Genomic DNA, 18,097 nt, shown 5'->3' with positions numbered 1-18,097 from the left:
CATAAAAGTAAAATGAAAGTCAAGATCCTGCTTTAAAATACATCAGATAAAATAGTTACTAACATCAGTATGGAGGTTCCAATTCAATCCAAAAATTCGTAATCCTAAATAACTTTTAAAATGCAATGTATTAATGCTTGAAAAGAAACTGGTATTTGGTTTTCATATGAGACCAAATATAACTTATAATTTTACATAGTTATGTTCTATAGTCTGCTTTTCTTACAAATTAATCTATTCTAGAGAAAATGTTATTTGAATTTCTGGAATATTTCAAAGAAATCTTACTATGTATAAAGTAAAACAATAAGTTTATCTCTCAAAGCACTCTGTCTTATAAACCATTAAGAACATGAAACACAATTACATGAGAATTTATGGTTTCTATTATCCCATACTTGATATATCCCATAGTATTTCCCCTATCTGCCCCTTTTCTGAGTTAACTTTTCTATAGGAGCATTTAAATTTCTCAGTCTTGTGTTCTGGTTCCCACATTTTTGTGTGGTACAATGAAGAGTATCACACTTTGGCTCTCTAAATGGCCTCCCTTGCTCCTGCTCCTGGCAGGTGATGTTGGAGAGTATCTTTGAGACACTGAAATGTTAATGTTTCATGACAAAACAATCAGCCATTTGCAGAGGTGGCAAAATGCTTTGATGTCTTTTCAGTACATGGATGTGAGGAAAGGAGTATTTTAGTGGGTGTGATGGTGAAACCTCTGAGCCACATAAAAAAGAGGGAGCAAACACCCACTACTGGAGGCTCTGACTTTTGAGGCAGAAAAGAGAACACCCTGCAGAGGCAGGCTGGTACTTTTTGTCCTTCATTACACAATGGGCTCAGCTGCCCTGGGGAAGGTCACATTCACAAAGACCATTCCCACTTAGACCTAGGATTTTTGTCCCTTCTGATGGGATAAAACTCTGCTCAGCTTTGCTGATGGGAAGGGCAGCTCGCATGTCCTAGAAGTTGTCATAGACTATCAAAGACGCCACATGTGCCTCAGACTAATTTCTGGGGCCTTCCACCAGAGGACATGTGTATCAGCCACAGCATTGGAGCGGATCCATAGTGTTGCAACGGAGAGAGTAATACTCCCCGACCCCAGGGAGGTACCTGAGCATTCCCATGGAAGTGTAACTGCACATTAACCCACTAAACTTTGTGTTTCACAGGGTTCCCCTAACCCCAAAGGATTGAGACTGTGGCCATTACTTTGACTAACGGACATCAAAATTGCAACAATCCAGTCTTGTTGCTAGATCCATGGGTGATGAAATCTTTCTAGTCTTATCCTTTCTCTTTCTTTCATTTCCTTATTCATTTTCTTAAGTGTTATTTTTATGCTGTATTGCTGTATCACTATAGATAATAGCCAAAGCAGCAACATACCTGCTTTCTTTTGCAAACAAATTGTTCTAAAATAAACCCTACACATATAGATGTATATTCATGAACACCGATCAGACAATGCTCTTTCACTCTAATGCACCCCAAAAGATCTATTAACATGAACCTTAGTTCCTCTTGTCTTCAGGGGCTGGTCATATCATTATTGAACAACAATAAAGGGGTCTGGTTATGCCCCCTTACCAGCTACTGTAAAAAATTAACTCTGTCTTGGCCAAATCTAGCACATGAATCTACTTCTGCATATGGTTGTGTACATACATAAAGACAAAGTGAGTGAAGATACTGTCAGACTAAAATATAATTCAAATAAAATGTAATTTTATAATGGTTTAAAGAAAATTAGAGAAGTTTTTGTAGACATGTTCAATTTCCTTGTCCTTCACATCCCCCCTTCTTCATTATTAATTTAATTTTTATTGAAGTATAATTCTAGTAGAGTCAATGGCAAAACTTTTCATCATCTATTTTATTATAAATGATAGCACAACTTTTATTTCTTCTATATTTTTTAATTCATTAAGAATTCAAAGGTGGGTAAGGTTGTCTTGTTTCCTGAGAAAAAAAGGCCAAGATGACCTATAGAAGCTATGTCTACATTTTATGAAGCAGTGACATCCACTGAACTGGTTGTGTCCCAAAAAATCTCCACTGCCAGAAACAGTAGAGATACAGCAAAGCAAAGCAGATCAATTTTTCTGGACACAGCACATCATAAGCCAGTTTCTAGGATGTGAGCTAGCATTGCTTCTTTGTGCAATACTCTGCCATCAGGTTTGTCATTAATTCTGTAGACTGAAAACACTGCTATACATAGAGCTGTAAAAAAATGCTGAAAGTTCTTCCACTGTCACAAATGACATTCTGAATAGATCCCTAAAATGAATTAAAGCCAAAAGGAAACATATATATTTGGAGATTTTTAATCTCTTAATAATATTCTTTGCATTTTTATTAAATTATACAAATAGTTATGCCGGTTACTATAGACGCATATAAAAATCAATCTTGGAAGGCACTCAGGAAGTCATTGGTTCCAATTCTCCACTCAAAGCAGCACCAACTTTGAGATTTTTATCAAGGTGCTTAGGATCTTGCTTTTAACACCTCCAGGAATTAATTTCCCACAATCTAGCGGTCTTCACTAAACCACTAGACTGAAGGTTATATTTACTGTCCCACCTACAAATGTAGGCTTCCATAGGCATCAGAATGATCCAAAGTAGAATTTAAAAAGTTTCAGCATCTAGAGATCAGATTATCAGATTATTTTAGTGCAAATATTCTAATACTTTTAGGATTTCTCTTATCCAATTTTAACTTCTACACAACAGTTCCTTTATTGTCGTGGTTCTTCATCTATTACTTCATCTACTTATAAATTGTATTTTCGATCAAATATTATTGCAAAAGTTTTCTATCTTTTGAATAATATGATGATGTTATTATAATATTTACAAATTAATATCACAATATTTTACGGAGATTCTTCACCTTCTGCACCTAAACTTTTTGAGTTATCATCATCATTCTTCAGAAAATTTTGCCTTGCATAAATTGCTCCATAGATCAATAGTGAGTATCATTATAATTTTCTTGTTTATCATGTACGCTTTCCTGATGTTTATCCCTGTCTTAGTTGGAAATTGCTCAGCAGATAATTTTCTAAAAGTTTTTCTATTTGTGCATAAAATATATCTAGTCAAAGATTTTTTAATTTCCTTCTTTTTCTTAGAGTGATATTTCATCTCATATACAAAACCCAAGAAGGAGGACAAGTAGGAATGACATGATGAATGAGCTCATGTAATGTCACTTAAATTTCAAGGAATAAAATGAAAGATGGATACTATAATTAAGTTTTGTAATTAACAAACCTATCTGGTGTGCCTATGAGCATAATATTAGAAAGTTGTGTCTTTTTATATTTAACTTTTCTAGTCCTGCATTTCATCCAGTTGTAGTGAAGATATGCATGCTGCAAGAGTGAAGAATAAAGACAAAAAGTTTGATTTTTATCTATTAATAATTTCTCTTCCCAGTCTTTCTAAAATTCTATAATGTTTTCTATTTTCTAAACTGGGGACAGAAAAAAATATGAGTTCCAAAAGATGTGAACAGCTCTTCTGTATTTACTTCAATGGTATTTTTTTCCTTAGTGAGTAATAATAGAATAAAGTAAAATAAAATTGAAAAAAAACTGCAGTCAAGAACAAATTTCTTCTTGTACATTACATTTACTTCAGTGTTTGTTTTTTTTCCCTAGTAAGAAATAATTGAATAGAATAAAATAAAATTTTTAAAAAATGCAATCAAGAACAAATTTTTTGTTATACATTGCCTCTTCCTAAAGACTATTAAAAAAATCAAAACCAAAAGCAAAACCACCTTCAGAGACCTCATGGGATCAAATCAGACCTGGAACCAGAGAAACATAGAATTATTTGTAGACAGAAGAAGAATTTCTGTGGTTCCTTTCAGGAACTTGGTAAGACCATTGTGCTCTGATACATTCTAAATCACTATCACATTATACATATTAAAAGTAAAGAAATAATCCAAGTCTACTTTCAAGTGGATGGTGCAAAATGTCGGTGTTACTCAATGCTGCAGTTTAAGCCCAGATATCGACAAACTCTACCCAGCTGCTCAGTCGCTCTCACTCAGTGGGATGGCAAAATGAATCAAAAAGTGAGAAAACTGTGGGTTGAGACAAAGGCAGTTTAATAGCAAAACAGCAAAAGCTGCATGCCCAGCAAAGCAAAACAAGGAACGTCTTTACCATTTCCCAGCTTTAGGGAGGTTTCCCACCATCTCCAGGAAAGCGGGGCTCCATCACATATAATGGTGATGTTGGAATACAAACACCATCATGCTGACTGTTGCTCTCCCTCCCTGCTTCTTCCCTCAGCTTTATATGCTGAGCATGACACCATATGGTCTGGAATATCCCTTTGATCCGTCTGGATCAAGTGCCGCCTCTGTGTTGTGTCCCAGCTTCTTGCACAACACCTTTCTCCTCACTGGTGAAGTGGACTGAGACAAAGGAGATCTTGAATCTGTGTAAGCACTGCTCAGCAACACTGAAAGCATCTCAGAGTTATCAACAGTTTCCAGCAGAAATCCAAACCATTTTCCTATACTAACTACTATACTGAAAAAAGTTAATTTTTCCCAGGAAAAAACAGCATACCTCTCTTAACTTTTTAAAACCAAATGTAAAACCTTTCAAATGAAACAGAATGTTTCTCTTAGACCTTAGCTTAGTGAATATAATTTTAAGGAAAGTTAACTCCTTAACCTAATGGAAGGACACGTGGATATTGAGAAATTATAAAACTGTAGTGGAAATGGAGCAGGTAGGATTCTCTTTGTGTCTAAGAATTAAATGACATATTGCATGATTTTTTTGCCGCTGGCTTTTTTGACTAAACCTGCAAAAACTTCCATTTCAAAATATCACATTAGAAATACTCTGAACCATTTCTGTTTATCCTTTAATTTGAATTAGTATATGAAAGCATTCTTATTATTAATATAATATAAATTAATTTGTTCTCACTATTGGCATTACAATTAATTAATTAACCCCTTTCCAAAAAACTGAATTCACACAGTTTTATGAATTGCATACTAGATTTTTTTCTAAGAGAGCAAATAACATTGAAATTTCATTGCTAGAAAATGTAGTGTATATTTTGCATTGATTTTAGTCCCAGAATTCTAATTCTTTACCAAAATTCTGAAATATACAGTGTGCAGAGAGAATCTGGCAAACCAAAGAATGACTGCATTCAGAGGAGGGGTGAACTGTCACTGGAATATGAAAAATCAGTAGCATATTTACATTCCGGGAACTTCATCCAGAGTCAGAGGGAGGTTATTGAATGTCTGAATCTACAAATAACTATTGAAGAAAACCCCTTAAAGCTCCACCTCCAGCATAAGTTTTTCTCATAATTCATAAGTTTTACCTAGATATTTTCCATTTTTCCCCTTCTAATTCTCTTGCTTCAGTCTCTTCCACTGGAAACTGAAAATACTTGTTTTCTATTGTAAATGGAATAAAGGTTTTTTCAGCTATGGTCCTTTCAATGCACCTTTTTATTTGGCTATTTTGTTTACATGTTCATTTTCCTTCTGTTCTGAAATTTTAAGGGGTATTAGATTTGTGAAGGTGTTTCTGTTTTCACAGATTACTCAATGCACTTTTTATTTTAGAACTAATCTTTTTGAAATATGAAATACTCATTTTTTATGTAATACTGGCTGGAAATTTTAAATAATATTAAAATATCCGTACCCATCATAATTCCTCAGTAACCAATTTATTAATATATTACATGTGTAGAATGTACTTCAAGATTAGTAATGACTTATGTCAGTTTTCAACAAGATTTTAAAATAAAAAATATCTATTTCTCTATCCTGCTGCTGCTCCAAAAAAGGGGAAAATTTAAGTATTCTACAAGTGTTAAAATTTCCTCCCTCAGGAATTATCAGTTTTTTCTCATATTCTTAAAAATATGATGACAATAGCACAAAAGTGTCAAATATTATTATGATTAAGTATATAATTAGCTGATTATAAATTATATTATCATCTGTGAGGTTAGCTTGATGGAGTAGTGCAGTAGTTTCCACTCTCTGAATGTAGCTTAGGCTTTTACCAGGTCATACGGCTGAGAACTCATGGCTGGTTTGACAGACATACGAAAAACCAAAAAACCACAAAAACCCTTATGATCAACAACAGTGGGGGTGGGGGGAAGTGTTTGGTGAAGATTTAGTTGCAAAGTTATCTGCAGTCATATCTGATATTTTTTTTCCTAGTTTTAAAAGGAAAATGCCAGTACTAATACTATAAAAATTGTTCTGGTTAAACTTCCCAGAATCTAATCCCTCCCTGCCCTCCTTGTGCTATACTCACCCTTGAAATTTTTCTTTGGTTCCTAAATTCACAAATGCTAGTCTTACTTGGGTTGAACTGTGTGGGGCTTAGGCAACAAGAAGACAGAGCACAACAGAATTCTTTGGGGTGGAATATGAACAGCTAAAAGGAACTAAATCAGATCAGGACAAGACAGATCCTTACACAAAGTACTGTCAAGTAAATAAATAGTTTATGAACTTGCGCTGCTAATGAAAAAAAATCATACATATTCCAAAGCATATTTATTTAAATATTTAACTTACACCAGTTCTGACTTTATTATTTTTATCACTGAAATGACACAAAGAATTTTCTAATAATTTTTTTAGCCATGCTTGTATCAAGTGAAAAATATGAGTCCGCACAAAACTGATAAAGCTAGTCATAACTCCTTAAAATTCTAAGAAGTAAGTGATCCACAGTAGACACTGCAACATTAGAGGGAGTGATAGAAAAATATTATTGAATTGCAATAAGAAAAGAACAAGTAAACTGGCTTTCTAATTGTTGAGAATAAACTATTGTGAAATATACCCTAACAGATATTCCAAATCTGTTCCCTCTCTATGAAAAAAAACCAAACCAAACCAAACAAACATAAAAAAAACTGAAAAAAGGACTTTTTTATAAAGAGTTTATACTTATTGTGAATATGACAATAAGCAAGAATGAAGCAAAGCTATACTGTCTTACTCTAAGTTTGTCATTACTCATTGTGAGAAACTGCATATGAAATCAGTGGATGAAATGTAAATTAAAGGATGTGTTAATACTTACCCAATTGAGATAAGTAAGATTAAAATATTATTCAAATGATATTTCATTTTAATTAGATTCTCCTTGTCAAATATTGTATGTATTCCAATACATTCAGAAAATTAACTGTAGTCTTTGGAATTAATTTAGCAGTTTAAAATAAATCTTACTTTATTACGAAAAGTCTACTCTCAGCAGTAGCTTTATTAACTTGTTGGTTTTTTTTAATATAAAGTAGATTCCAATTTTTCAGATAAGATTTTGATTTTCAAATTCAGAGCAGGTAAAACTTTCAGGATGGTATTTGAAAGCTGCAGTATCTGCTGTTTCCCTAATCTACTAGAAAATTTTCTTAGGCTTGACATTTTGCATGGCAGTGATTCATAACAGACTGCACAAAAATCTATTTGTATATTGAATATAACTATCATGAGTCAAGTTAATTGCTTTTTTGACTATCATATGTAATATTATCATGTTTTTACTAAAGATAAAATTTTTTGTAAACTGTAGGTCTGATTATATTTTTTCCCACTAGGTTTCAAGTAGTGATGTTTTATATTTTGTCTTTTCTATGGGTCTTTTATTAATTTGACTGAATGTTCCTCTGTCAAAAGAATTAGAAATATTTGGTTGTTGAGTGAGAAGCTACATTATTGCTATTATTATTATTACCAGGAAATATGATCTTACATTGTGGTTCTAACATGCCTATAGCCACAAGTAGAAAATCATTTCAGAAGTATAGATTGGAAATCTAAGACGCATAAAAAGAGACATCAAGTGTGTTTCATTTCTAAAGTTTGAATATTCACCTCTTACATGTGTTGAGAAAACAGCAACAAGGAATATATACTATTGAGTCTTCAAAGAGGTGCAGAAGTATCAGTTTTATGTTTATCACTTTTTCACGGACATGGAGATTATTGAATGGAGTCCTTTGGCAGGGTGAGATACTTCCAAGGGAAAAAAACCAAAACGTTAAATGCGATAGAATTTTAAGTAACTGTCATCTTTTTTTCTCCCAAAACTTGCAGTTAGTTTTGACAAAACTTACATTTTATACACTATTTCACCTTGAAATTTGCTAAAATGGCTACATATCAATGCACAAGCAATCTATGACTGCATTGATGACAATTTCCAAAAAGAGTTGTTCAAGAAGCTGACAAGGAAATGTTGCCACCTGAACCTGTTATTTATAAATGAGGAAGAATGAGCTGTGGATTAGAATCTGGGACAGTCTTGGCTGCAGTGACCATGGGAAGATGGAGGTCATGATACTAAGAGGAGGAAGCAGTACAAAAAGCAGGGCCAGAACCCTGAATTTCAGGAAAGAAAACTTTAACCTTGTATTAGTTTTGTGTGGCAAAGTTTTCAGGGATAGGAAAATCGAATGACTTCTCTGTCAGTATGTGAGAGAAATACCCCTGCAGACACCAAAGTCACAAAGAAAGAGGGGGAAGAGGTGGTCCGTGCACCAGAGCAGAGATTCCACTTCAGCCTGTGATGAAGAACAAGTGAGGCAGCTGTTCCCCTGCAGGGTCCCATGCTGGAGCAGCTAATGAAGAAATGTGGACTGTAGCGAGGGAAGGACTCACATTGGAGAAAATCAGTGTTCCTGCCCATTAGGTTCTATTTTTTACCCCTCCTTCTAAAAAGGAAACTAATTTTTAAGAGCATTAGGTTTAAAGGTTTTATCTAGCTAGCTGCAGAATCATCTTCCTTTATCAAACTAGCTGCAGAATCATCTACTAATAATTTCTCATAGAAAAATCAGAAAAACTGTGGCATAAACAATTTTTGAACTAAATTGAGCCTTGGATGAAAAGGGAGTGGAGTAGGGAGTAATTTGATGAGAATACTGAAGTAAAATGTTAAATAGGAAGTTGCTTTTCTTCTCTCTATTAAGTATGTAATACATGAAAGGAATGAAAAGAATGAATCATGATGTTTCTCAAAATTGGGTTATTCACTTTGGGAGAAGTTTATTTTTATTCCTTAATACAATTGCTATATTTCAGTGCCTTTTTGGATGAAAATTAGTGTAGTTAGTGGGGGTTTTTAACTACAGAACTATGGTATTTTTCCTTTTCTTTTTTTCTTCCCTCTGTGAGTCAGATAAAATAATTCAGTTCCTGGAGTTCTTGTAAAATAATTTTTATAACATTCTTAAAGTTTCCTATATTCCATCATGCAGTGTGGAAATTGTTGTTCCCTTGATAGATAAAGAAAATTTTGAATAGGCTTTTTTTTTTATGATTTACACACATTAACTAAATCTACTTTCTTGCTAAGTGGACTGTATGATGGGAAAAAACACACCTCTGAAAGTAGGGTGAATATAATTTATTAATTTAACTTTAGTTTTTAAATAGTTTTACGTTTCCAAAATGACACTGTACTGTACAGAGAGGGGAAAAACTGAGAGAGAGTAGGTTTAGAACAGGTATTAGGAAGGAATTCTCTACTGTGAGGGTGGTGAGACACTTGAACATGTTGCCCAGAGATGTTGTGAAGGACCCATCCCTAGAAGTGTTCAAGGCCAGGATGGATAGGGCTCTTAGCAACATGGTCTAGTGAAAGGTGTTCTTGTCCAAGTCTATGGGGTTGGAACCAGATGATTTTTAAGGCCCCTTCTAACCCAAAACATTCCATGAATCTATGATATGACTTGAGGATGGTATGCCTAAACTATTCTGGAAGGACACCTGAAATTTAAGCCAAGAACTTAAGAAGTGCAGGCTGGAAGAATGGTGTATGAGGTAGATTGAGAGCAGTATGAATGGAAGGTCTCAGAGGGCTGTGATCAGCTACTAGAGAGTTGCAGTGTTGTGGTTATTAATTAAGTGTATTCATTGATGACTTGCTTAAAGGGACAGAATGTAACATCATCAAGTTTGGGGGCGACACAAAGCTAGCAGAAGTGGCCAATACCCCACAGTGCTGTGTAAGCCTGTAGAAAGACCTTGACAGGCTGGAGAGATGGACAGAGCAAGGCCTTCTGAAATTCAACAAAGGCAAGTTCAGGGCCGTGCACCTGGGGTAGAATTAATCTCATGCCCCAGTAAGGCTGGAAAACAGCTCTGCAGAGAAGGACCTGGGGGTCCTGGTGGACAACAAGCTGTCCATGAGCCAGCAGTGTGTCCTGGGGGCCAAGAAGGCTGATTGTGTTGTGGGGTGTATTAGGAAAAGTTGCCAGCAGGTCAAGGGAGGAGAACCTGCCCCTCTATTCAGCCCTGGTGAAGCCACATCTAGAGCACTGTGGACAGTTCTGGGCTCCTCAGAACAAGAGAGATATGGAGCTCCTAGAGGAGGTCTTGCAGAGGGCTATGAATATCATGAGTGTAGGTACACAGTTTGTGGTAATTGGGAGTGGGGGCTGCGGCAGAGCCTCATCCCTAATGTGCTACAGCTGTGAAAAGCAGGTGAGCAGCATTGAAGGTAATGAGACATGGAGTGCTGAGTTGCACTGACCAACCACCAAAGGGAACAGAGGGCATACAGGTGCAATGCGTGAACAATGAGGGCTATAAAAGGCTGGGCTAAAGACCAAGAGGGGCTGAGGCCTGAAGCCTTTTGGTGTGATGTTACTTTGTATGGGTTGAAGCCTTCTGGTGTTATATGGTGGTACTCTGTGTATCGTGGCCATCTTGACTGTGGCATGTGCTGTGGCATATGCTGCAACAGATGAGGCTATTTGACCATCTCTCTTATTAGTGAGTTGGGCCTGTTCAGTCTTGAGAAGGCAAGACTGAACAATGGTCTTTTCAATGTATGCAAGTATCTGAAGCAAGGATCCAAGGGGTTGGAGCCAGGCTCTTCTTGGCATGCTGAGCTATTGACTAGAGGAAAAGGGAAGAAATTGGAACACAGAAAGTTCTACATGAGGATGAACCTCTTTACTGTGAGGATGTCAGAGAACTGGAAGAGACTGCTCAGAGAGGTGGATTCTGCTTCTTGGGAGACATTCAAAAGGTGGCTGGACACAACCCTGACTATTGTGCTCCAGGGGACACTACTTGACAAGGTGGGGTTGGACTAGATGACCTACAGAGGTCCCTTTCACCCTTATGTCTTCTGTGATTCTATGATATTAGGGAGGATTTTAAAAGGCGTTTTACAGCCCTAGGAAATTGAGTTCAGCCTAAAGAACCTAAGTGTGGCTCACAACAAGAACAGTGGGTGAGAGGAAATGTTTCTTGGATAGATCGCATCATTGTTACCCTGACTAGAATAAGACAAAGGAAAAAGAAAAAAAATTATTAATCTTATCTCTGGTTTTAATAAGAAAAAAAGCAATGACAAAACATTGTTTGGAAATAAATTGATCAGTTATTAAGGGGTAATAGTCTTTCTCAGGTTGTTCAGTGTCATATCAAGCCTTTCTTATTAGATGAAAGAAGACAAATACAAGCAAAAATGTGATATAATCAATATTAAGTCAAACAGACTGAAGAGTATAAAATATTGGGATATACTTAGTCCCTCAATAACTTTTGTAAGCATGTACTTGAAGGGAAAATTATTTCAAAAAGCTTTTTTTGTGTGTGTGTTCAAAGCCAAACATAAGAATAGTTTTTAGATTGATTTTCTTCCTTGTAACATTTTAACTCACTGACTTTCATCAGGAACTTTGCTATTTCCTTTGAGACAGATATGCAATAAGTAGAAATAGCCCTTTATATAAGGAGGGTGATTATTTACATTGCTTTTGGGTACTTTATATAGCATGCAGTGAAGACAGAAGCAAAACCATATCTGCCAGAAGTCAAAATTCTTTGTAAAATAACAGACTTTATTTATAGAAAACTGTGACGAATGTCTGACCCCACAGCAGCACAGGATAACAACACTCTTTGGCACCTTATATTTCTGAAGAGAGGGAGTAGAGGTGTGAAGGAAAAGGTGCTGTTGTTCACAATCATAAAAGTATCTGTACATCAAAGAAAAGCTAAAATGCCTACTGAGAATTTGAAAAGTATTAAAATAATGTATTCCAGCTTCTAGTTGCAGAACAGGGAAGTACAAGAGTTTCCTGATATTTGCTGTTATTCATCTTTGCTCACAGGATCAGAGATAGCCAATACTGACCTCATGAACTTACATGGTATTACATCATTCAAATGGGTTTTTTAACCAGTAAGTAATACTCTCCTTCAGACTCAGCAGTAGACTATGAATGACTAAATCCATTCATTAAGTGAAAAGACCAGTTCAAACTTGCCTTTTTCCCAATCTTTCAAAACACTCCATTTCATCTGCAATATCTGTCTTCTATCCAGCTGCCCTAGGGTTTTTTCTAAAATCATTATTCATCCATTCCTAACTACTTCTTTAGCCTTCTGCTCTTCATTTTTGTCCAAGTTCCTGTCCTTTATTTTATGCGTATATCTTCATAACAGAAAACATGCTTTGCCCTATGTTCAGCCTGTGCAGTTTGATTTTCTCATATTCTTTTTCTCTGTTCCTAAAGTTTGTCATTGTTTCTCTACTGTTTCCAAGGTGCAGTGAATGACAGAAAGGTAGGAAAAAAATGAATGATGAAAATTGTTTTTCTTATTTTCATCTTTTTTCACTTATGTAGTAAGAAGAAATGATCATTTCATATGATGTGCATAATTAATCTTTAAAATCTGTCAAAACATGACTAAAGCCACACACAAATACAGACATACACATATACATGTGAACATACATGGGCATATCTATATATACATGAAAACACACATATATTTGTATCTTTATACTGCTTTTTACATGTATGCAAATGGTGTTTTTTTTCAAAAGACTTCTTCCCAAGTATAATTTTGTGTGCTAAAGGCATGTATCAATGCCCAATGATTAAATTATGGTATAAAATTTTGAACAAATCTTCAATAATTTCTATTAAATAGCTTAATTTCCATGTCTTTAAAACATTTTCTTACACTGCCTAATAGAAGAACACTTCCAGGCATCTCAAGGACAGTGGAAGGTGATGTTTAAAGGTATTTAAAAATTATTACGTCAAATTTTTAGTAGCCCTTAATTTTGTATGTGTGTGGGTTTTGGCAGGGAACAAGTGCATTTTCTTCACAGTGGCTGTTATGGGGCTGTGTTTTGGATTTGTGCTGAACACAGGGTTGATAATATGGAGATATTTCTGTTGTTGCTGAGCAGTGTTTACCTGCTTTTTGTATCCCCACAATGGTAAGGAGGTTGGGGGTACATGGGAGGTTGGAAGGGGACACAAGCAGGATAGGTGACCCAAAATGACCAAGGGGATATTCCAGATTATATGACATTGTGCTCAGTAAAGAAATTTGGATATAGGAGAAAGGATGAACATCTGGAGTTGTGGTGTTTGTCTTCCTAAGTCACCATCATGGTTGATAAAGCCCTGCTCTCCTGGAGATGACTGAACACCTCCCTGCCCATGGGAAGTGGTGAATTAATTCATTGTTTTGCTTTGTTTGTGTGCACAGCTTTTGCTTTCCCTATTAAACCACCTTTAACTCAACCCATGAGTTTTCTACCTTTTACTCTTCCAATTCTCTCCCTGATCCTACTGGTGGGGGAATGAATGAGTGGCTGTCTGGGTATTGGCTGCTGACTGAGGTTAAACCACAACAAAACAAGCAGCAACTCCAGGTGAATTATTACATATCACAAGGCTATGTGGGTATACTTTCCATGTCTGATGAACAAAGCACATCAGCTTGTAAACATCAAAAGATACCTACATATCCCCTCAAGCACTAAGCCCTGGAGGGAAAAATATGCATTTTTCTTTTTCTCCCAATTCCCCTTCTGGTATTTCTTCAGTTTAACCTTAGTTACCTAAGGATTTAACATAATACTCTTACAGTAAAAAGAAAAAAAAGTAGAAGGTTGTCTTATAAGAAACTAGGATGCACATGCTATGGCTTGATGGGAACTACAGTAGCAGTGTTAGCCATTGTTATAGTTTGATGTGGGAGGAATTTAGGGAAGTGAGGTAATCCCTGTGTTTCATATTGAGTTTTTAATTTTATTACAGTTATTAATTCTATTGCATTATTACATGTTCATGGAGAAGCAGGGCTGGGATGGAGGGAATTAAATGGTGAGATTGTACATAACATGCTCAGAGTTAGTTCAAAATTTTAATAATTTAATAAATTCCATAATTGTCATAATTTTAATAATTGTCATATTTTCTACTTCTTTAGATCCATTTCTATATTTTTCACTCAGTAAAATAACAGTAAATGATTGACTTTCAGCTATCTTACTTAATAGAGTAATGGAAACCTTGACAGAAAAATGGCAAGAAATTCTAAAAATAGACAGTATTGAGGCAGTAAATGGCAACACATCATGTTGTATGCAGATGACGTGTTGCTGTTATTGATAGAAAAGTCGATTATTAGCCTAGTCAGAACAGCATATTCAATATGAATTCTGATTGTCCTGAAGATCAATTTAGACAAATCTATATTCATGTTGACAGTGATGTGAAGCATAAAATTTGAGTGGTTTGCACTTTTAGATTTTAAATGGAGTATATGACAAAACAAATGTAAATATAGAAGGGTTTTTTCCTTTGCTTTATTTAGCAAAGGAAAAAAAAGATATAAAAAGATAACTGAAAAGAGAATCACACAAAATCAAGTTTCTTACAGTTACTGGTGCAGGAAAGATTGATGCAGTTTGCAAAGTCACCTTCACATGATTTTTATATTTGTCATGGTTGCCTTGTATAGTCTGCTTCTCAAAAATTGTCTAAGATTATTAAAGATTTTATCTGAGAAAAGGAAAGTAGTCTCTGTTCACTTTTAGATAACTTTAGAGATGGGCCGTCCCTTTTTAAGCGATCTCACTGGGCATTTGTGCCTCAGGGCAAAATATGTCACCTTCATACCTCTCCATATAAATCACTCTATGCTTCTAACACACTCTGAATTCCAAATCGATCATCAGTCTCTTTAAAAGTAGTCACAACACATTTGGTAGCTAGTGAAAAATATGTAAAATGGACTAGTGCAAAAAGAAAAGAGCAGCTTTTAAGTACTTATGGTTCATATTTGATCTGTTGCACAATTTTCTTCCATGCTAAAGTTGTGGAAGAGAATGTCTTTGAGTTTGTTTACCCAAATGTCAAAAGGGAAAATGTTACCTCTGGTAGTAGTCTAGCTAATGGTTTTCTTGGCAAATCTATATGTCTCAGATTAATATAAGTATGGTTTTGCTGAATGAGTTAGAACAGTAGCTGGGCTTTAAAATTATGCTTTTATCTTTCATAAAACCTTCTGCAGTCATCACCCTGAGAGAAGTCACCTGTGTTTGAAATTAATATCCATGCTGGTGCAAGACACTTGTCTCTGACTATCTACTGGATACCATGTCGTACCACAATGGACAGTGTCACTGTGTACCTGAAATAGGTGTATGTGTTGGAACAGGCTAGAGTGTGCAAATGTGCTATATACCTTCAGTGTATTGAAGAGTGGTTGAAGATTATGGAGGTGAAAAGAGTCAAATGTGTTGTAGGAACCTACTGTCATTTCAGATGAGTCTTTCTTTGATCTCCATTTTCAGTTCTGGTCTTGTCTTGAAGCTTAACAGATAAACAAGACAAAAATCACACAAGAGAAAAATCTAGAGATTGAGCAGTATCAGTGTTGTGGTTTAAATCGAGCTGGAAATCAAGCTCTATGCAGCCATTCCCCTTCCCCTACCCGAGCTGAGATAAGGAAAAAAATACTGGGAAGAGCAATGTGATAAGAAAACAGTAAGAGCAACCATAGTATTAACAAATGTGTACAAAATCAGAATTATTCCATGCAAAATGTTCCAGAGTCCAACTGACCCAGTCTGAGCTGGTGCCATGTGGCTCCTGAGACAAAGCAGAAAATGGCAGACAAACCCATCTGCATGCACATTTTCCCACAGCCCTAAGGCCAAGAAAGAAGCCAACCATGTTGGAGAAATAGTTTGCACCCATGCTTCTTCCCCAAGACTGAGACAACAAAAATAAAAAAGAAACAGACAAACCCCACCATTTACTCCCCTGGAAAGAAGGAAGAAATACCGTGGTAGAGCATCTGTGCATCCCCTTTTTCTTCCACTTGAAGCCAGGGGCCCCTCTTCATGGAAGTGAGAATCCCTTATTTGTGCTCCTGCAGTGATGATGTGGTTGGTATAGAATAAGAACCTGGACATATCCCCATGGCTCCGTGCTCCTAACATCCTTGGTCAAAACTAGGACAATCAGCAGTCACTGGTCTGTTGAGGGGTGTTCTGAGAGACTCAAAAGTACCTAACAACCAGTCTTAAAGAGCATGTGATATTGCGGAGTTACTTTCAGTTCGGTACATGGTGATATGCTTCATGCCACTGGCTATGCCTGTAAGATAAACAAAAGTTAAAAAATTATTTCAGATCCTTCAACCAGTTTGTATCCAGGATGCAGAGAGCTAACTCCTTCTACAGCATGCTGACTATGAGTTGTCTCTTCCTTAGGAGAGCATCTATCCCCGTCCGAAGTTTCTGTCATTTAGTCACCACTTTGTGAGAAGTTTTTTTCTTTTGACAGTGAAATTCAATGAAGAATGTATTGCATGCAAGAAAATGTTTGTTAGCTGTAACTATTCTGCTTTAAATTTTTATCCCACCTAATTGTTCAATAGGTCTGCCAGATACCAGCTGCATAATTTAAGGGATTCTGGCAGAATGAAGACTTCATTTCCTGCAGGAATGCCATGAATTCTAGACTATCTGCTAGTTAGATTTTGTTGTGAATTTTTAAAATGCCATATAATATTTCTAGGTACAATTTTATTGCCAGTCTTTATTTTCTTCATTCAGATTATTGGTTTATTATATTAATTTCTTACTTTGAGAGGTTTTTTGTATCATGGTCTATTCTTTCCTTGAAAGCTGCTAAATTATATTCAACAAGCAAAGTTAGATATAATAAATAAGCAATATTGTGTGAAAAAAGGAAATCTAATAGTTGGGGGGTTGTTTGTTTGTTTTCTTTTTTTTTTTTTCCTTCTTCAGTTTCTTTTTTTAATCTTGGCCACAGCATGAAAAATTTAATTTAGGAAATTGCGCATAAAGACATCACATTCTCTGATGCACCAAATGGTCTAAAAGGCCAGTCCTATAAGTCTTTAGATTTTTGCTAGTGTACAAGTCTGCCAAATATCCTACCTATTTAATATATTTCAAACTTTTCAGATGTAGAATGGTGATATGAGTTTGAATCTGAAAACATTAATTAATGGGGCTGCAAAATATATATATTCTGACTTGTTTCAAAGATCCACTCAGCCTGTGTGTCTGTCTTGGCTGTATTAGAGAAACTGGAACTAGATTAATGCTGACATAGCTGTGATAAATCAGTTAGCTCCATTGCTAAGATAAATTGACAGTGTTGTAAATAGCCTTTACAAATTCTACATACCCTCCAGACTTTATTGAATAAATCAAACTTCAGTAAAAATATGTGTGCTTACTCTTTGATTGCTGACTATAAAATTGAATTTTTTTTATCTGGTTCAGAGAATGTCTTTAAAACAAAAAACTGTATAGTTTTACTTTTTATTTATTTGTTTGTTTGTTTATTTTGAGTCTTACAACTTGAAAGTAAATTATATAGACTTGTCAATACTGTGCTTTGGGCACAGTATTGTGCAAATATTGCAAAGGTTGACTGTAAGCACAAGTTCTGAAAAATGTTATTCAAGCAACATTAGAGGGTTGCTTATTAGGAGAGAATAGGAAAAAAATTACCTAGACAGTAGGGGTTTTTTTCCCTCTAAAAGTATTTTGTTTTTATATGGGAAGGGAAATGTTTGTGGACACACAACTTAGCAATAGGAATAAAAATTATGATTTGAAAAGTTTCCAGCTGATATAATATTTTGCAATTTTTAATGCATTAATGAATCTTGTATGATCACAATATTTGGTCTGATGAGTTCTTACGCCTAAAGACCCAGTGCAAGTTCTTAGCACTCAGTGGAA

The 18,097-nt window shown here is 35.5% G+C and overlaps 1 long non-coding RNA gene across 1 annotated transcript; it reads left to right on the top strand.

Annotated features, from left to right (window-relative positions):
• Positions 1-10,676: 10,676 nt before the first annotated feature.
• LOC135293939 (uncharacterized) lies at positions 10,677-17,976 on the top strand. The gene is made up of 2 exons (XR_010356057.1): positions 10,677-11,132; positions 15,382-17,976. It is a non-coding gene; the product is annotated as an uncharacterized LOC135293939 (long non-coding RNA).
• The last annotated feature ends 121 nt before the right edge of the window (positions 17,977-18,097 follow it).

Source organism: Passer domesticus, chromosome 2 (genome assembly GCF_036417665.1).
Source record: "Passer domesticus isolate bPasDom1 chromosome 2, bPasDom1.hap1, whole genome shotgun sequence".
In the NCBI taxonomy this organism is placed as follows: Eukaryota; Metazoa; Chordata; class Aves; order Passeriformes; family Passeridae; genus Passer; species Passer domesticus.
This window is presented reverse-complemented; position numbering and strand designations above follow the sequence as displayed.